Here is a 21,326-nt window from a genome sequence, read left to right on the forward strand (position 1 = left end):
GACGTCACCCGTATTAAATCAAACTGGTGGCCGATTGGTTGTTTGCTTCATTCGCCTCTTTGCTCCTATTTCATTGCAATTTACTACTGAAGCATTGTCGAGAAAGGTTAAATATGTTTCACACAGTTGCCTAGATTGGCATCCAATACGTTCCAGGAGAGTTATCAGAGCTATGCATGCATGCCCGTGCAGGTACAATTATCCACCTTGCTTGCAATTGTGCACATGAAACATCCCAATCCCCCCATTGCCGCTTGTCACAGTTCGATTGGCGTGTAAAAGGTTTTTCGCTTACGCCAGTGTTGATGTCACCTGTCGATTATATTGTTTTGCCGATGGCATCACGCGCACATGCTCCCGGTTGCTGGCCGGCCCCGTTACCAGGCGGGGCCGTCACCGTTACATGACTGCCGAGCCCGATCGCGCACATAATCGTTGTGTTGCTGTTGCTGCCCGATTGGAACCAACCACCGACGGCGGGTCGCCTTCTGCGCGCTTTTCCCCTTTAACTTTAACGGCAACCAGTTCCGCTTGCCGTGCGTGACGTTAGAGATGAGCATCCAGCGTGCTTGCCTGCGCGCGAAAAGAAAAGCGTTTGCGAAGCGCCGCGAAGAGCGAAACATTGAAAACGACTCGATTGAATCGGATCGGCACATCGGCAAACAAAAATTCGAAGGCCCAAGATTTTACGACCCACGATGGCTGATGATTGGTTCGACGCGGCGGCGGCGTCGGCGGCACCACGGTCTAATTTTCTTGCACATTTGTGCGAGCAAAGGCAGGGTTTGCTATTTTTGGAGTGCCACGGACCAAAGTATGACGAAACTCTGGCGCGTTGAGTGGCAGCGAACGGTGGAAGAAACCTATCGTGGATCTCGCTCGCCAGGAAATCGAATAAAATACCGCCAAATTCGGCCCGACTCGACATTCCATACCGCGTGACGTTTGCCGCGTGTGTGTGAGCGAGTGAGAGAGAAAGACCGCTTTCTCCTCCTCCCTGCCAATTAAGAAGCGTGTCATGTTTCATTAAAACAATATTTTATTGTACCTTTATTTTGTTTTTTGAGTCCGGTAAAGCATTATTATTGATTATCGCGAAAGTAATGGAAAATCGAAGCTGCGGCTTCAACTCCAACGCGGCCCCAGCAGGTTACAGCGAGTGCAGCTGGAAAATTAATCATTTTGCCTTCCGTCAATGTGTGTGTGTGTGTGTGTGCGTGTGTGTGTCTATTTGCCACTGTTGTGGAACGGGGCGGTGGGTTATTGATTTTTCTCGTCTCCTCCTGCGCTCGCCCAAACCAAACCCGCCATTGCATCGTGCGCCGCCATGCTCTTCACTTTGCGTTCTTTTTCCGTTACGGTCGCGTGGCACCGCGGAATGCGAAAATGGTTCGGCATCGGTTTAATTAATCAACTTACGCGGATGGTCCTTCGCCCCCCAACCGGCCCCCCACCCCCTTCCGTTTACGCACACAGATACATCGCTGGGGACACTCAGTGTGCTATAGTGTTGGGCGCGTGGCGTTACCACACCTTGCAGCGGACATTCCGTTCATGCCAGTCGGGGGCGAAGACGCGTGACGCGTGTGGGAGGTTTGGATAAGCGAGAGGGTCAAGAACAGGGCCGAACGGGGTGCGGTTGGTTCGGGTTGCTGCAAGCGCGTATTTGGAAACCGGAAACCGGACCGTTTGTTTTGCGCTTCTCTTCCTTCCAGGCACGCCCAATCGATGGCTAATTGGAAAGTGTTGCCAATGTGTTTTTTTCTTCTTCTGTTAAACACAGTGCCTCCTGGTGGGTGGTGGGGTGATGCAAGAACGAAAGGGGGGGGGGGGGGAAATCGACCCGCATATGACCCTGGAAATGGGAAATAATTACTTCAAATTGACTGGCTGCTCTTCATTATTCAACAGCAAAGCAATGAAAAAGCTCTCCCCAGGAGTGCCACAATCACACTTGCGCTCATAATTCACACACGGAAAAGGGATAAGCAGCGGAAAAAATGCGTGAGGGCTGTCACATTCGGGCGCTTATCTTAACTCGCGGGTGTTTTTTTTTCGTGTTTCGATCACCCAAGTTGCAAAGCGATGCTGTTTGTGAGACAACTCAACCTGTAAAAGTGGCGTTTCTGGAGCATAACTGTCACAACTGACAGAAGCGGACAGCGCCAAGATGAGCGCTAATTGGCAGAAAAAGTGTGTGTGTTTTTTTCTGATATTAATTATAAGTCTGATGTATTTTTTACGACAGTGGACTTTGTCCAGCGCACAACTTTCCAGATCTTTTCAAGCTGATTCTTTGCCTTGTAATTATTGCTCCAACTGTTTTTTTTTTTCGCACAATAGCTTGGTTTTGTTTATGTCTATTTGCATCTAGTCAACGTATCAAATACAGTATTTGGCGCTTCTAAGTATTGAGGGGTAAAGTGGGCATAATTTCGGAGTCAACTCCAATCCGACTCCAAAAAATTTCGGGATTGACTCGGGATGGTAGGTCCGACTAGCATTATCCGGATCCGTCCGGAATCGTCTGGAGCGGTTTGGAGTTGTCCGGAGCCGTCTGGAATTGAACTTGAAGTTATCCGGAGTTGAAGTCGAAGTCATCCAAAGCTGAAGTTGGAGTCATCCGGAGTCGTTGGGAGTTGGAAACAAGAAGAAGGTTGAAGGATGGTGTCGTAATGCATTCCTGTTGTTGCTAAGTCTATTCTCGGGAACCTCCGGACGACTCCAACTCCGGATGACTTCGACTTTGACTCTGGGTAGAATTTGTGGTTCCGATATTGCTGGAGTTCCAATCTGAGTCTCAATAACCGGAGTCTGATAGGAGTCGTGGATGCGCTCCAGAGAGCACATTACTACTGCTAAGTCATCGGGTTTTGTGTAAGGCATCAATTTTGGACAATGTGTCTCAATTTTCGCCTAAATTACACACTACAGATTGTAACACAAAGCTGTAAAGAAATGCATCCAAAGGTACGTAGCTGTGTGTGTGTGGCCCGGTGACATATTTATCGATTCTAAATTCTCCCTTCAGTTACGACGCCGCTCGTTCTTTTCCCCATTCTTCACGAGTTGTTCGCATTTTTGCTCCAACACTTTCTGTAGGTTATCGTACTACCATACCCAAGCAGAGAGCCTGCACAAATTGTACTCAACTCAAAATATCAAAGGGTCAAGAACGGTGGAAATGCAAAGGTCTTATACCGGAACGCACCCCTGTCCTTTAGGTTCCCTTTCCGCCATGATTCTAGCAACTTAATATTGCCATTTTGCACGCGATCCACCACAGCGCATCGCCAAGCCCCGTCCCGTCGCTGCTTTCGGGTGCACACATGCAGCACTGTGCGAATTCTGTTTACCGCAGCCGAAATGAGGATGAAGCTCCGACACTAAACCCCCGTAACGTGTGACGGTGGGCAATCGGTGCTCCGAGTGCGGGGCCCACACAGAGAAAGTCCCGCGTTTGGGCGCGGGGGCGTTGAAAAGCGTGAAGCAAGGTTCGAAAATCCCTGTGGTGGCCTCAAGGGAAGAAACACGGGGAAATTCGGGTCAACCGTTGTATGCGCTACCGGAGCGCGTTTTATGACACACGCTGTAACTTCTCCCTGTACCACACACACACACATACAAACACGCACATGACATTGAGGTTAGAGGGCGTGTGTTGGAAATTTCCACCGGTGAAATATTGGTCTTATTTTTTCATTTCGGAGTTCGTCGTCTACGTCGTGCTCGTCGCGCGGAAATCGTAAAGAAGGCATGCTCCAAAAATTTCTCCACCCGTCCTGGCTTGCAATAAAAACAAAGCGCGCAAGAAAGTCGGCCTGGCGGATTGGATTTTTCAAGGTTAAGATGTCAGCCGGTGCACGGGAAGAAAGTTCCCTCAAGAAGAGCTTGAGCGTTTACACGCCCCGTGGCAAGCATCATCTTCGTGACTGAAAAGACAGTTTTCGACTGCAAATGCTGCAATAAGGGTGGACAAGTGTGTGAGAGAGAGAGAGAGATAAGTTTGACGTTTCTATCATCTGCAAGGAGCTGTGTTACTGCAGGAGCCACACAAAAGAGCCTGCTGGAGCTCCTCAGGCCTGCTGTTCTCACCTCGGTTCTTCACGGTTTGAACGGTCCGTACTTTAATGTGCGATCATTTAATGCGCTCTCGTGGCCCTGCTTTTCCAGCAGCTACCGCCATGGACAGCTTAAAATTTACTGCAAGCCTCAGCTCAATCACAGCTTGCCTCAATCACGGTAAAATATATCGACGTCGTTGCGCAACGACCCCTTCGTCGGCGGGTGGTGCGGATCGATTTGAAATTAGAAACAAATTGCAACGCGCTCCTCCGCGAGGATTAGGAAACGTGGCGGGCGCCGCAATGGCGTAAGCAATGAAGCCTTAATGGGGAAGCTTAACTCTCCCGATCCCCTGTGTAAACCGGCGGATCATTTGGAACGTATGGGCGAGCAAAATTGATTGTGAAGCTTGTTTTCCTTTCCCAGTGCCTTTCTTTCCTTTTAAATAAATTGTCCTAAAAGGAGCCCCCCCCCCCCCCCCCCCGGGTTCGTCGCCTTGCCATCGATTAATCTATCGCAGTATCGTAGTTCGATCGGTTTATCCCCTTTACCCAACTCGCGCTGCTGGCCCAGCGTGGGGGCTGGGGCTAACGCAGCCGCCTGAAAGAAAGTGCCGCCAGCACAACAGAGGGAGGGGGGGGGTGGGGGGCGGGGTTGGCAGGTAATTTCGGAGATGATTATGATTTCATTTCGATCAGTCGTCCCACCAGCCGATCCAGGAGGCGGCCCCCCGGGTTTTGGGTGAAAATAATAAAATCAAATAAATGACCCTTCGCCGAGAGTTTTCTTTCTCCTCTTCTTCATTCATGTGTGTGTGTGTGTGTGTGTGTGTGCTGGTCGCACTGATTCCTTTCTAATAACTTTTTGTTCATTTTGCTGTTCTCTGCTTCTACTTACAGGTGAGTGTACTGGACGTATTCGAGGTGCTGGAAGACGACCGCTCGCGGGTAAATACCGATCTAGTCGAATTTATTTATGCCAACTGTTTGGAAGGGATGGAAGAGAGGGTGGTAGATGTAGATGAATTTGGGGATATGCATGTGGTCGCTTCCGTTTCGGCTCTCGGCCCTGTCTCTCTCTCTCTCGCTCTCCCCAACGGAGAGCGGGGTATGAACTTTACTGCCCGTGTGTGTCGTTTCCATTTCTTTTGTTGTTGTGTGCCGCGCCCCATGCACGTGCAGTTTTGCCAAAAAGAAAAGAAGGAAAAGCTCGGAAGCGCAACGGATATTTATGGCCTTTCGGTCTGTGCTGGGGTAATCGGGGGGTTGTGTGTGTGTTTGTGTGTATCTATGTGTGGCCACCTATGCACTTTCTACGCCACAGCGCCGCTGTGTGAAAGGAAATGAGGCGCTTTCAGGTGCGGTATGATTGTGTGGTTCAATTTTATTATCAAGCGCTCTTCTATGGGTCAGGTTTGGCTTTTCTTAACTGGCTTTCTCCCTTCAGCTCTGTGTCAGTTGACGGGTTTTATGTTTGTACCGTCTTTGAGGTCAACATTTCGTTTTAACTTTGCAGGGTTTGAAAGCCGAAGAAGCCGTTGGTGTGAATAAAAAAAATGGTTCATATGCAATGTGTATTGCCATTATTTCATGTATTAAATTGCATTACAGGACCATCGGTTGTTGAGCTAGAAATAAAGAGAGAGAGATATAGAGATAAAGGAGCAAAAAAAAAGATAAAATGATTGTACCCTTTTGTAGGTTCACCGCGAACACTACACACACCGTCGATCGCCCAGCAAGGCTCGCCTGTTTGCGTTCCACTGCGTTAAATTATGTTTCTGTGTTTGCCGCTAATTGAAAACACTTTACGGCGGGCGTGTATGCGACACACAGCCAAGCACAAGCGTAATAGATGATTTATTTGGGGAAGCACACGCAAACAGACACAGGACCGAGGCGGTGGTGCGCACACTACGAAACAAGCGAACTGGGAATCGGTCTAAACGACCGTTAACACTGTTGTGTCCGGAGGATCGGCCGTCTCGGGATCTTCTACAAACGGGAACACAACGATGGGGCGTGGAACGGGAAGCGTTTTCCAATTGGGTTCACCCTTATTATTCGTGCACACCATGCTGCGAAGGCGGGGGGGGGGGGGCACGTTTTAATGGACAGTAAACCGACAAATTAGTAGCAGTAGGGTGGGGTGCGCGCACGGGCAAGCCTTTGAGGGGGGTGGAGAGGGTTCTGCATTTAACAAATTTACGTTTATATTGCCGTCGTTTGGGTTACAATTTGGTCGTACGCGTTACAGTGGCAAAGGTTATAACTTACGAGGATAGCGTTAAAGTTAATGGAAGAACAGTGGATGATTTGATTTCACTCACGTAAATTACGTTATATGAAGCGTTTTTAACGAATAATTATTAGTAGCACTTACTAAGAGTTTTAGTATTTATGACAAAATGGTTTGTAGTTGCTCAATAAAACATTGGTAGATTGTTAACGTGTTTCCAATTGGATACTAAAGATAAAACTAAGCATAAACATCTCACCAAGCGTCGTAAGCGTTTCAGACAAAATGGCCGTTGTGAAATGTTTTATTAAGCTTGTCGTTGCCATAAATAAACATTAAAATGAGCTAAATTATTTGAACATAAGATGGTTATTGAATAGTTATGATTAACTACAATTTTTCATTAATTGTTAGTAGTGGTGGGAGCTCGGAATCGGACCTACCCGATTCCGATTCCGTGTTGGGAATCAATTCCGGAGCCGATTCCGATGCTGGAATCGATTACGATTCCGGAGCCGATTCCGGAACCGATTCCGGAACCGATTCCGGAGCCGATTTCGGAGCCGATTCCGGAGTTGGCTCCGGAGCCGATTCCGGTGTTGACTCCGGAGCGAAATCAGTCCGGGAATCTCCATGCGAATGGATCTTTTACAAGTAAATTTGGATTTTTGCGGTTACCAATACGTAGTATGATTGGACCCAAACGCCTTTTTTATGGCGATGCCAAAACTGACTCCGTTTGGTAGCCGATTCTAATTTATGAGCCATTTCCGATTCGATAGCCGACTTCGATTCCGGAACCGATTCCGGAGTCGATTCCGGAACCGATTCCGATTCCGGAGCCGATTCCTATTCCGGAGCCGATTCCGGAATCATCTTTGGAGCCGATTCCGGAGTCGATTCCGATTCCGGAGCCGATTCCGGAATCGATTCCGGAAACTGATTCCGGACCTACTAGCCGGAATCGATTCCAGAAAACTGCGGAGCTAGCCGGAATCGATTCCGACAAAAACTTCATTTTTCCCATCACTAATTGTTAGTTCATCAATCAATCATTCAAGCATTTCCAAACCAAAATGGTTGGTGCCAATAGGTCTAGTGTTTACAAGTGTTGGGTGTTCATGACTCTTTCGATGAGATTCATTCATATGAATCTTGAGTGATGAGTGATTCGAATCTCGAATCGACTCTTCAACGATTCATGAATCTCCAAGGATGTATGAATCACGAAACTTATATGAATCTTCAAAGATTCATGAATCTAAAAGATTAAAAAATCCATTAAAATTTATATCTATCCAGGGATTCATGAATCTTTAGAGATGTATCATCCCCAACAGCTCAAACAACATATTAGATCGTCGTAGCAAAACAAACTATCCGGCTGCGAGGACTTGCCAAGAAGTCCCGAAAGCTCTATGAATTTTTGGAGATGTATCATTCATATCCATGAATCACTAGAGATAGGAATCTTTTGAGATTCATCAATCTTTGGTGATTCAAGAATGTTTGGAGATTCATGAATCTATGCAACCGGGACACAGATTCATTGAACCATTTCAAAGATTCATTCAGATTCATAAATCTGAATCAGATTTAGCCAACACGTGTGGAATTTTCTCGTTTGTGATTTATGTGAGTTATCACTATCGATTATTTCAGGAATGATGAAGAATTATGAATGCCTCATGGGGTTTAATTCGTGTGTACACTCATGAGCAAACAAGAAATACAATAAATGTAGTGTAATTTAGACGAATAATGATGAAGAGATGCAGAATTGTTAGTTGCTTACGAGCACTCAGTTGAAGCAGACAGGCAATGCACGTTACATTTTAACGTATGTTGGTCGAATTTATCTTTCCTTTGTCTCTACATATTCCCCTTTAACGTGTAGTACAGCTAACAAACGAACAATTTGATATAAAATTGTTTATAAACTGATCGTCGGCACTCATTGCCCTTGCGGGCACTCGGAGCAGCAGCTGCCACTTCGTTACTAAATCACGGAACCATCGCTGCCCTCTCACACTCACTGTACGCCACTGTCGAAACATGTGTTGAGTTTATTTGATTTTCGTTAACGACATTCCAGAGACAACAAGCTAGTAATAGAAAAAAAAACAAAAAACACTCCCATCCATTCATTTTGATTACTAGCGGGCGCCACATCGCCCATTTCGAAACTTGAAGCCAGTCCCTCAAAAAAAAAGAAGTCCAGTTGAACTTACACTTCACGCCGTTGCACTTGTTTGCCCATTTTTCGGGTGTACGCATTCCACACCTCCTCCTCCTCCCCGTTCCTATTTGGAGGGCGCGTCACTTTCTCTTCCGCGCGCCGTTCCGGAAGTAAGTTAGCGGGTAGAGAAAGAAAAAAAAAAGCATGAACAAAAAAACCCCGACTGCATGCGAGGGTTTTGGAACGGTTTTTGGGGCAGCCGCTGGCCGGTGGTCAGGCCAACAATCGGACACACATTGGAACCCGTGGCGATGTTGTGCTGCTGCAGTGTGCGTTTTTTTTTTTTGGAGGGAGCGGGCGGGCGAGCTGGCGGGTTTTGTTGCTTCGGTTCGGTGCCTGTTATTTCCTACCCGATGCTCCTCGTTAACGATGCACCACGCACTCCCTCCCCGGTGTGGTTCGGAATTTCGGGGATGGTTCGAGGGAGGTTTTGGAGGGAAGGTCAGCGTCTCATTCTTGTTGTTGCGGGGTTTTGTTCGCTGCACAAACGCAACCATCATCCCACCGCCTTGCCACGGAGGGAGAGGAGCAGCAGATGATGTTATGGTTTATTTTTAAATCATAAATTTTCATGTAGCATGTTTTTTGTTTTGTTTTGTTTTGTTTTTTCTTGGTTGTGGTTTGTACCCGTACCCGTAGGGCCATGAGCTGATGAGTTGAGAGTAAAATGCACACACGCGCACTGGTTCAGCTAATGCTGTGCCAGTGTTGTGTGGTGGTGGTGGTGGTGTCGCCCGCCGGTACGCGATGTGTGATTATGAAACGAGTGAAATCGAGACAGTGTTAGCAATGGTTCGTTACTCCATTTCCTATTCCCCGCACCATTCACCGAACGGCGAAAGGGTCTTTCCCGCGGGAGGTTGCGAAGCAGGGAGGTTGCCCTGTTTCTTTCTCCATTCGGTTTTTTTTTTTGTAAAGTGGTATTGTTGAAGCTGCACTGATGGGAAAATAAATAAATAAGTAAATTGTTGACGCGCCTGTATGCGCGCCTGCATCAATAATTTGTGGACGTTCAACTTGCCCGTTCCCCTCGCTGCTCGGCTTTGCCGGAGCGTCATGTGGGTTTGCTCTTCCGAATCACTTCCCCTTTTGCTCGTTGCTTCCCTGTCGTTGGAGATTGATGGGAGATTTGGAGCCTTTGGAGCATAACAGCCGAATGGGTGAAGTATACAATAGCAACAAAAAAAACGGGAACGCGCACTCTGTGTGTACTTGGTTCGTTACGAGCTGCCCTTTTCACTACCCATTGACCAAAGCCCGTGCCCGTTTGGGTTGCAGCGGTTTCCAATCTGTGTATGCATATAGAGTTTGCTCGTGTGGTTGGTTTGTGTGTGACCGGTTTGTTTGAATCTTTTTACGTTTTGCAGCTTGTTATTTCATTGGTTGATTGAGCTCTTTCACTTGCGCTGCCACTCTGCAACCTGTTTCTAGACGGTTGCTATATTCTCTCTCTCTTTCTCTTTCTCTCGCTGCACCTCCCACTCGACACTTGTTCACTGTCACTAATTATTTCCCACATTTCCTAAAGGCACACTTTCCTTTGCCAGCATTCACTCGCTGTCGACGCAAGTGTTGATGTTTTTCACTTTTCACACCCGGGCACAAAGCGCTCATTTTCACCCGGGCATGTTCAGGCGCTCCTGGGCAGTCTCCCTCTCCATCCCGGTGACTGAGCACGTGGTTAATTGGAATCCCTGGAAGTAAGTTTCTCTCCGTACGCCCGCCGGTCGCTTCTGGAGGCCCGACTGGAAAGGGAGAATCACTTTTAATTTCGTTTTGTGAAGATTTGGTTTCCTTCGCTTCTTGTACTGGCAGCAAAACCTTCTCCTTCCCCCCTCCCCCCCGCCCCCCCCTCGTTGCAAGAAGGGGCAGTTATTAGTGGAGTGTGGATGGGGAAGGACAAAGAGGAGAGAGAGAGGGAGTGTGCAAGCAAAGGTGCATAATGTCAGTAATTGGCAAGTGGCAAAAAGGCTTCACTTTGCGCCTTGTGGCTTAGAGCCGCTGCTCGAAACGCTTCACTAAAGACCCCCCCCCCCCCACCCACCACTCCCGCGTTGTTGCTGATGAGTTCGATCGTTTCGAGATACGTCCTAGGAAGAAGGAGCGGTAGAGGAAGACAAAAAAAAGGGTGCTACTGGAAAAAAAGGGTGGAAATAAATGAAAGATTGCGGAGAAAATATGCCGCTTCCTCCGAAGGCAGAGGCGCGAGGGTGAGAAAAAAAAAACCGGACGGTGTCGGAGTGAGAAAAAAAAGAGCGATTTTGTTGGTGGTGGCTTACCGGGGAGATTATTATGCTGCATGCGGTAATGAGCTTGCAGATTTGTGTGCCACCCCCCCCCCCCCCCCCCCCCCCCCCCTTCGTAGTTGCTTTCTCGCGCGGGCGCGCTCACACATACAGATTGCAATCGGCCAACCGGGGCGCACCACCGGCAATTTGCACCTTCGCACACTTCCGGCCCGGCTGATGGAGGTTACCTTCCTGCTTTTCCTTTCGGTGCGGGCGGTGTGGGCACCACTCACTTTAATTTCTATTTGCGCACTAAGTAAAGGCAAGCAAGGGGGAAACACACCGGGTAACACCGGGTAACGGCCAAGCGTCACTCAAGATCTGGCATACATGATATCTTAGCGGGACGGGTGCGAAGCGGCAACACCTACGCATTACTTGCATACTTAAACAACGGCCGTGAAGGAGGTGCGAACAGGGGGCGGCGAGGTTGATAACTAGCGGGAGGAGTCGAAGCGAAGTACAGGAAAACTGCCCGCTCCGAGCGAGGGAAAACATTTTCATGGCTAAAGTAATAATTAGAAAAATGTAAATAAACTGTATCGATTAGCGATCGGCAGATAGGTATCGATTGTTAATCGCTGCCTTCCGGCGCTGTCCTGCTGGTGTAAGTGTAAGGTTGAGTGTACGCGCTGAGGCGGCGCTTTGCATCGGGCAAGGGTTCTAATCGCGCTGGAAATCAAAACTTTTTCAACTTCGGAAACAGTTTATTTCTGGATTGTAGGTTCATTCAGCTCTGTTCCAGAGTTTAATAAGAGCAGTGTTGTTTTCGCATTTACATAAACAAGAAGCATCAATCAACTAATGGCTCGAAACAAAAAGTGCCGAAAGAGGGCTGCTCTAGATCCACTAGGGGGGATATTGACAGCAAATGTTTGTTTTAAAATGCTTCATAATGTTAAATAATCATTCCAGAGAGAAGGGTTTATATTCGACTTGATCGCATGCATCACAAGCCAAACCGAACAACAAACTGTGCGGCTAAACTGTGAATGTTTGTTTACAAAGGCAAACCCATAAACGTTGTATAATCATTCCAAAGAGTTTATTAGATTTGATCGCTTCGCAACCCCAAAGCAGCTCCATCCTTCACCAGCGTACTGTAATAATAATAAAAAAAACAATACACAGCATATGGTTCCGGCTGGCGAAATTCTAAGCAAACCCGACACACACACACACACCCGTGGTGCCGACGCTACTCATGCAATCTTCCGGCAAACCGAAACGGCCGCTAATGTTTATTTCATACATGCCGGCGTTGGGCTGGGGTTTCGTGCTAAAAACTTTTGCTCAAACGCCGCCGCGTTGTCATTCCAACTTGTGTGTGTGTGTGTGTGCGTGATTGTTGCTGGCAAGATTCTCGTGTGCATGATTCAATCATGCTTTCCCCATCGAGCATGGCGGAACGGCACTGGCAAAGACAACAACCGTACACTTTTCGCGCAACAAATAGAAGGGTTGACGAACTGCAATTATACATGCTTGACCTGCAGAATGTTATAGCGCATGGGGGAGGGAGGATGGGGGGGCAGCACACCCCATGTACGTTTCCCATTTCATTGCTCACACACACACACACACACACGGAGAGACACGAGTTCTTTTACAACAGAAGCGATTGAAACGGACGGGAGCTTATACACACCCCCAACATCAAGGAGGAGAAAAATTGGTTTACGATTGCCGTTGGGTGGTGTGCGAGGGGTTCAGAATCGTCCATCGGAATGCATAAATAAAAGAGAGATGGCGCTTATGCATTGAGGCGCACGCGATGGGTGGGCACAACGGCAACGTCTTTGCAATGCGTTCGTATGATGGAATGTGCACCATGTTTAGGTTTAGGGTGCAATTGCAATTAAATGCTATTTTGAGAGTGTAACGTCTAAACAGTGGACCTGCGGGGAAGAAGTTCTGACACACAGGAAGAATTTGGGGCGTTACGACTCACAATAGTTTTTGAAGTTTTTTTTTCTCAAATCGAAGACATTCATTCGATCAAAATAGAGAAACATACCATAGACACGATGCGAGGGCACTGGCATGCCCTGTAGGCAACGAGCGGTGGAACGGTGACCCCACAAAGATCGAAGGGGCACATACACTATCTTAATACACTAAGTTATGTGGTAACTTAATTAAAAGAAAAAAAATGTAGAGGCATATAATAATGTAAGGATAATTGTGTTTCGTGGACAATTAAAACGAATCTTACCCCACTTTCCCATAACTCTATCGCAACTCCTTCAGATGTTTTTTTTTTCTTTTTTTCAAATCGCACTCGCTGTTGTACGATTTGGTTTCTTCTTCCGCTGTTGCTAGATCTGAACGCTAAATGCACGTTTTCAAACCTATGCTGCATGTTTGGTCGCCCTTTTGCCTTCACCGTTGAACTTTACCGCACACCGGTGTTGTTGTCACCACCCCCTGCACAGTAGGGTTACGTCCCGCAGTGAATGGTGGACAATGTCTCTCCACCAGGAAGGAGGGCTGGTGATGTATTTGTTTTGCGAGCTGGGCAGCGCGATTGAGTGCTGAAACCCTTCCTGCAAACGTGTATAACAGAGGGAGAAAGAGAGAGAGAGAGAGAGAGAGAGAGAGAGAGAGAGAGACACCGAAGACAAGGATGAGCCCGACCCCCGACTGTGTGGTGTCCCTCGTGCCAGAGCGCCATTACGCGTGGGGCGCCACCAGGTTCGCGTGCTCACGCGCCCGTTTCGGAATGTTCGTCAGTGCCACGTGCCGCGGGTTCATTATTTAAGTGGCCAGTTATGTTGCGTTTGTGTGGCTGTGGCTGTGTGTGTATTTTAAGGTGAAGTTAAGGTGACATCATGCACGGTGTGGTGTGGATCAATTTTAATGCCCGCTGAAGAGTGCATGGAATGCTAAGCTCGTTTTACTTTTGCAATAAAATTGAACAGGTTTTTGGATGATTTGAAAACGAAACAAAGTATGTTTTGGGGAGCGCCAACACAACACAAAGCCTCTTTCTAAACCCGTTCATTTTCGGTGCTCTTTATGTTGCTTTCTTTCTTCTTCTATCACCAATTTTACTTCGCTGGTGCAACAACAAAGCTTTCCGTGATTCTTCACGCTCTGAAGGGGAGGGAGAAAAAAAAATTGGGATATAAAGTGCAAATTGATAACGGCTAAAACTGAACCGGTCTCGGCTCTCTGCCGGCCAAAGAGAAGAGGCGACGCGAGGAAGAGCCAAGAGCTAGAAATCCCCCCCCCCCCACTCCCCCCCTCCCTCACCACTAACTTTCCTGTAACGGTATTCCGGTAAGTCGGAAAGGTTTTCCCGTTTTTTCGCCGCTGATGAGAGCGCGGCCCCGTCTTCCTTTGCATTTTGCTATCAAACGCTCAGCCTTGCCCCACCACCACTGCGCTTGTACCTTACTGTTTTTCGGCACTGAGTGATTGATGTGTGTGTGTGTGTGTGTTCAAAGCATAAATAAATTAAAATCACACTCATCTCACCTTCCCTCCAGCAATAATGACTTTCACGCACACACGTCTTATATAGATATTGTGTGTTGTGCTTACCTTTGATAGAAGAGATATTGTGGTGCTTACTGTGCACAGGTCTAGTTCCCTATTGGTGGCATGTTTTTTTTTGTTAGATTCTTCTATGCTTTTTCCATTGCTTGCATTGTGTGCTTGTTGTTGCCTTTGTATTTTTTATATATTTTTTTAATTCAACACATTTGGTTCTGTTTGGAACTCGTCAGGACACGTTCGCTAACATTGAATGCACTCATTATGGACGATTTTATAATTAAAAGGACGATTAGAGACTCACAGGGTTTTCCAGGGGTTCTCATAGTTGTGGGACACTTCCTTGACTCTTTCTTATGGGAAGTGAACTTCATATGATGGAAATTGAACACTATGCCACTGTTGAGACGTTATCAACAGCACTCTTTCTTTCGCCCGCAGTAAATTATTATTAATAAAAACAAGCGTTTTTTAAGCTATCTTTTTGTTAGAATTTTATTGAGAGACGCTAAAAAATCCGTCACTTGTCTCGGGCTAAGGCGAAAGAGTGAACTTTCTTCTCTCCCGTAGCCCCGATCGTGAGCCTTCGCGAGTACTCGGCCCGATCAGTGTTGGACGTTGTCCACATTAATCATTTACCGCGTCGCCCTCTGTCGACAATTACAGGGAACAACACCTTCTGTGCGAATCGGTTGTTAATAATTATTAACACTCTCCGCCAGTGTTTGCGAGCCATGCAAACACTCTGATTCTTCCGATTCGGTATTGTCTCTCGGTGCCTCCTTTTCATGTCCGAACGCAATTCTACTCTCAGTAAATGACCTGACTCGTGTTTCGTTTGGCCAGCACTATAAAACACTTCATTCCTCATTTTAATTATCTGGTTGATCTGCCCTGCTTGGTTGTTCACCCCTGCCTGATTGCTATCTTTTGTCAAAAGAAATGGCGGATCACATTTTTCTAAGCAAATAGCGGCAAATAACTTTTTCAGTTCTAGAAATGCGTATACATAAGCTAAGCACGAAATTATATCACCTTGTTTCACCATGGTTATGACATTTAAACAATTACTAAATGGACAACTGAAGGCGTGTTTGTTTTGTGTGTCTTCTCCTGAACTATTTCACTTCTGCACTGACCTGTTCCGAATTTCCTCAGGAACTTTTACGTAGTTAGCATGCATGAATTGGACAGGGAAATAACACATGCCCTTCCAGCGTACTTTCACCTACACTACTACACTTTAGCGCTGCTTTGTTCCGACTTGCCTCAGGAACAGTTTTTATCAACAGCGGGTGTGTTTCGCAGGGTACTATACACTTGCAGGCTTGCAAAACACAGTTACAATTGTACATTTGTTCCTAATATAATTTATCCCGCTTTATTCACGTGGTTTTACAGTGGTTCCGATTTGCCTCAGGAACAACCTTAAACTGTGAACGAGTCACGAATGTCACGAAAAAACTATTTTTTGAAGGATTTTTTAGAATGTTGAGACGTTATCAACAGCACTCTTTCTTTCGCCCGCAGTAAATTATTATTAATAAAAACAAGCGTTTTTTAAGCTATCTTTTTGTTAGAATTTTATTGAGAGACGCTAAAAAATCCGTCACTTGTCTCGGGCTAAGGCGAAAGAGTGAACTTTCTTCTCTCCCGTAGCCCCGATCGTGAGCCTTCGCGAGTACTCGGCCCGATCAGTGTTGGACGTTGTCCACATTAATCATTTACCGCGTCGCCCTCTGTCGACAATTACAGGGAACAACACCTTCTGTGCGAATCGGTTGTTAATAATTATTAACAGCCACCCTTTTTAGACAGGCTACTTGCAAAATCCGATACGATTTGTCCAACAAGGGTGCTATAGAGTTCAATTCCTATTAAAGTGTCCCACTGCTATGAGAACTCCTGGAAACCTCTGTATTTATCGTGAGATATCATTTTAAAAGCAGATTAAGTGCTTGTTTAGACATTTTACTTTGCGTTTGCCGCAACTGAGTGTCTCTTCATTTTACCCTCATCTTTCTATGATTTACTCGCCCATTCTATATCGAGCGGTTATGCATAAGTAGCCCGTCTACGTCGGCACAGGACATCACGTAAATGCAGAACGCTTCTCACGCACCGTCGAACACTGCACAAAAAAACTCAAGTGTCATTGCAACAGTGCAGTTTAATAAAGATAAAATGAACGAAGATGCAGCGTTGTCGCAAAAACAAAAATGAATAAATATACCAAAACCAATTGTGCAAATGGAACAATTTTCGCAAAAGCAAAACCTCACATCGCGACCATTGCACTGCGTGGCTCGCTCATGTCCAAAAGAATACCTTTTGAAGACAAAGCCACCCCCCCCCCCCCCCCCCCCCTTATGCCATTAACCCACTGGTAGGCTTTTTCCCACAGTCTTTCATTTATCTTCGCTCAAGAACGCCTAGAACTTGTGGGACCGTTTAGCGCTCCGCGCGTCGCACGAGAATCACACGCGAAGTCCCACGGGGCACGGCCCGCCCGGTTCCGAAGGTGACCCGAAGGTCAATCCGTAGTGGTGTTCCCTGCGCAACCACACCGCCGCGCGCAGTACGGTTTTGCGGTGAAATATGACACGCAATACGCAAATTGTACCATAAACAGATAAATTGTTCGACTCGAGAAGAGACAGTTGTGGGCAGCGGGGGGGGGGGGGGGGGAGGGGGGGGGGGTGTCATCGTCGTCGTCCGGGCAACGTTCTGGGTGGAGATTAGATTGTTTATTTCAATACCGGGTGTCGAGGGTGTTAGAAGTGGAGAGGGAAGGGGAACGGGGAAGGCAGAAGTTAAACGTAACAAAAAAGCCGGGGGATGAATGTGTTCGCTCACGGGTCTAAAACTTTCCTTCGCTTTGTTTGAGCTGTCTTTCGGAATCGCGTGGTAAGTTTTGCGTGTGTGTGTGTGTGTGTTTGCTTCCGAAAACCCCCAACAAGCCTGGAGAGACGTCAGGGGGAGTTGGGGGGAGTAAATAAAGGGAGCAAAAAAAAAAACGATTGCAATGAATGTTGCTGCGCGGAAAAGTGACAGCTTAAGAACGTCAACCCATCGTGCGAAAAAAAAGGGAAGGAGAAGAGAGAGCGAGATAGATGGAGACACAGGGAAAGGGGGATGTTTTATTCTAAGGGTTTGCTTACCATTGCTGGTGCTATTAACCCACGAACGGGTGATTGCGATGCTTTGCCCCTTGGTTACCAGCAACAGTAGTAGAAGCAGCAGCAGCACGATGTGTATCTATGATCAACAACCTGAGTGTGCCTCGTGTGTTTCCTTCCTCAGGTTGGTGTGGGGTAGAGTGATTTATACTGCACCTTGTTTACCCCCACCGCCGCCTCCCCAGTCCGTCCAATACCCTGGTGCGCTAAATTTATGAACTTTTCCAAACAAAACCCGACTGGGAAGAGAGAGAGGGAATAGGCTATTAGCGGGGAAGCGCGGCGTTGGTAGCGTAGCGTGCTGGGAAATCGATCAAACAGCAACTTCTCTTGGCGTTAGGACAACGATGGTAATTGATGCTGCTGCTCTCTGGGGCGGGCGTAACGGAAGGAGTAGAACGTGCGCTTCTAGAATTGGTGGAACTGTTCGGCGATGCTCGAAAGCTTACGTGCAGTGGCGCACGATAACAGGAGAGTCGGCACGCTGCAAGCGCTGATTACGCCCCGAGAGCGAGGGTCGTTTGATGTCTGAAGTCTTGACCCCGATGTAGAAGTGGATGGACCTACTCGTGATTGCTTGATGTGATGAGCTCTGGGGCTATGCTAGATGTTGGATGATTGTTGGAAGATGTTCTTATTGGAGCTTCAAGAAGAACCTCCTGTATCGCAAAGAAGTCTGTATGTAACTGTCGTTGCATGCCAACGGATGTACTTCTTATTTTGATGCATCTCACCAAACTCTGGAATACTTGGTTGTGGTTTGGTAGAACACTAGATTCTTCAAAGTAGTGGAACTCATATTTCCATATCATTCATCCAACTCCCTAGCCCGAACGTTACTGGTTTGCTGTCTGGCAGAAACGATTCCAGAGCATTGTGCGGATGATTCACTATGGTGCCTTAGAACTTCCTCTTGTCAAATTGGACGCGTCTGACGCCAACGCCCGCGTTGTACCGTCCTTCAATGTGCTCCACGAGTGTGGCTCACGTTTCGCAACCCGGACTGTGAATGCGATCGTTCATCCCATTTTCGCATGCACATATTTGTACATATCCGCGCGTAAGCGAACACGTTTGCCCGGATCGAATACACACATGCGCTTCCGCACGTGACGTGGCGCGTAAGTGAACGTGTTTGTTTTTCTCCTCTTCAACCTCGACTACCTCCGTTCCCTATGCATGGTCGATTCCATCCGCAGCACCTGTAATGGTCTTTCACATTTTTAAGTGAAATTATTCACTGTATTGTCGTGTCCGCAGCCCTCTGCTGCCCCCTTGTTCTACGCGCACTGAAGATATTTATTTTTCAGCCAAGAACTAACCCACCCCAGCGCGTTGGTGCGATCGATATTCCTGCTCCTTACGCCCCATTGCTTGGGTGGTAGTGTAGTGCACGAAAGGAAGTCGTAAAAAAAGACAGGCTTGGTTGAGTGTGTGTGTGTGTGTGTGTGTGTAAAGCTACCGAAACGTGAAGGTGAAAAGGATGATCTATCTTTGCCTAGTTGGAGCTCCACAGCTCCTCCAGGAGAGGCACAACGGTTGGTTGTCTCCCGTTCGTCGTGCTGTGGCAGACGGGTTTGATCGATAATAGCACGCGGAACACGCAGTTTGCTGGGAGGTGAAACTCTAGACGACACAGAAGCACACGGCGTGCTGTTTTTTTAGGTTTCTTTTAATGCTTACCTGGCGGGGCCTGTTGGAGGACCAATTTCTTAGTTTGGTATTAGGTGCTTTGTTTTTGCCATTCCCCCCAGCTCCCCCGGATATTTTGTTATGCCTTCCGTGGCACAAGGAGCTCAGTAGAGTACTCAGGTTTATGTAGTTTGTTTTGAAACTCATGTAAAAGCAGCAGCAGGAAGCGAAATGAACAAACTGTAAGAACTGTGTACTAGCTTACGCCTATGAACCTGTTGACTAATTAGCGCGTGTTGGAAGATAGCGCATAATGGTGTAATTGTTAACTCGTGGTGCTCCTACGTTCCAGACTCGGGTCGAAATCTCGTTTGTATTGATGAAGGCAGTCTTTTTAAAATCTTTAATACATAGGCATTTTTAGATCTGGATATATCGTTCAACACATATTCCATTCGGTAGCAAGTCGATGTTGTCGTGTGTGTGTGTGTGTGTCACCAAATCTCTACTTGTAGCTGGAACTAACCCAATCCCGCCCAGCAGCAGCAAACTCACTCCTCCTACTCCCCGAGAAGAGTGAATGTTGTTGAACTTGAACTTCCGAGGACATCAACGGGTACGAACGCGCACGCGAAAGCTGAGCATAATTTGATGCCGTTTTGTTGTTGCTGTATTTCCTACGATGCCAGTCATCCAGCAGAGGGAAGAGATCCAGCGGTGTCAAGCAGGTGGATGCTGTGCGGTCGAAATGTTGGTCAAGAGCAATAAAAAACCTGTTTCCGAATGACAGTACAGATCTCGGGAAGACACGGGCTGCGAGCGCGCGCGGAACTCTGGTCCTCCCGTTTTCGATCGATCGTGTTTCGCTCGAGTCACCAGCGCACCGCACAGACACACACACACACACACACTTATTTGCCGCCGGGCGATCGTCTGTCAAAAATTCGCATTCGACGCGAAAAGCAGCAATTTTCGGGCGTGTGGGGTGCGTTTTTTCTTCTTCCCCTTTTTCGGGGTTTCGGGAACGGCAGCGGCCCGTCGTTCGAGACCCGTCCCCCGACCGTATGGCTCCGGCGAGAAAACAGAGAGCCGTTTGATTGGTTTGACCCATTTATGGGGTTGCTTTACACTGTACTCTTACAGCGAACAGCAGCAAAAATGCTGCCCCACTCCGATTGGGGTTTGTTTCTCCATTTTCGCTTTTTTGATATTGATTATTGATCCCCATCCCCCCCATCGCTGCCGCTCATCATCGCCTTTGCTCTTACCCCATTTCCTTGACTGCTTTATCTGCCTCGTGTGTGTGTGTGTATGGGATGAATTGAGCTCTGGAGGAAAGGTTGCGGTTAACGCGATAAAACCAGCTCGCGAGTTTGTCTGCACGGGCAGATGAGAAAGTGTAGGGCGCAAAGAAATTTGAACGGACGACTCGTCTTCGCGAAGAGGAACTAAACTCGGTGTGCCAGGCCAGGATGTGATTGTCGGCTGGCTTTGAGAGTGTTATTTTTTATTGCCAGCTGTCAATTCCAGCTGTCGGAAATGATGGGAAAGGGATTTTGTGTGTGTGTGTGTGTGCCATCACTAGGATGGGAAATTTCCATGTTTCTCATCGAGTTGCAAAAGTTTAATTATTTGATGTAAGTATAGAGTGGTAGATTAGATGTCTATGCTCCATGCTATGCTATGCTAGTTCCAATGAGCCCATTTCTGAGTGCTTTAACATCGCACCAAATGCTCGGAATTGGCAGAAGTTGACTTCAGATTTTTACATTAGAGTTGCCCAATTTGTCTGAAGAAGTCGCGTAAATTTTGGGTCACAGTCTTTGGGAAATGTATTTGTAGTATGTCTTCAGAGAAACTTCAGGCATCTCCAGGCAATGACAAAAACACACAAAGTATTCTAAGTATCTAAAACATTTCTCACCTCAAATTGATGAGTAATTAAACTCTGAAACGGCACAACTTATCTGAAACATCTTCAAAAAAATGTCCTTAACATTGAGCCCGAACGTTGCTGGAATGCTGCTGGGGCATGCAGTGTAGTCGATTGCAAAGGTTCAACAACTTCATCCAAACCCCATGGAACAGCCCATCGACATACGTGGCTTACAAGAGCAGTATCGCTCCATCCCCTTCGCCCACTCCTCCCGGACAACTCCCCGCCGAACGAGGGCAATGGCCAAGCAT

At 47.2% G+C, this 21,326-nt stretch overlaps 1 protein-coding gene across 7 annotated transcripts in view; it reads left to right on the forward strand.

Annotated features, from left to right (window-relative positions):
- LOC120951234 (serine-rich adhesin for platelets) overlaps window positions 1-21,326 on the forward strand; it is an 85,767-nt gene that overhangs the window by 31,497 nt on the left and 32,944 nt on the right. Inside the window, exon 1 of one of the 7 annotated variants that reach the window (XM_049608736.1) lies at window positions 4,727-5,012. The exons of the other annotated variants lie outside the window; for them this stretch is intronic. The gene's annotated coding sequence lies outside the window, so the exon portion shown is untranslated. Of the gene's footprint in view, window positions 1-4,726; window positions 5,013-21,326 lie in introns of those variants that run through there. 7 annotated transcript variants of the gene reach the window in all.

This window comes from Anopheles coluzzii, chromosome X (genome assembly GCF_943734685.1).
Source record: "Anopheles coluzzii chromosome X, AcolN3, whole genome shotgun sequence".
In the NCBI taxonomy this organism is placed as follows: Eukaryota; Metazoa; Arthropoda; class Insecta; order Diptera; family Culicidae; genus Anopheles; species Anopheles coluzzii.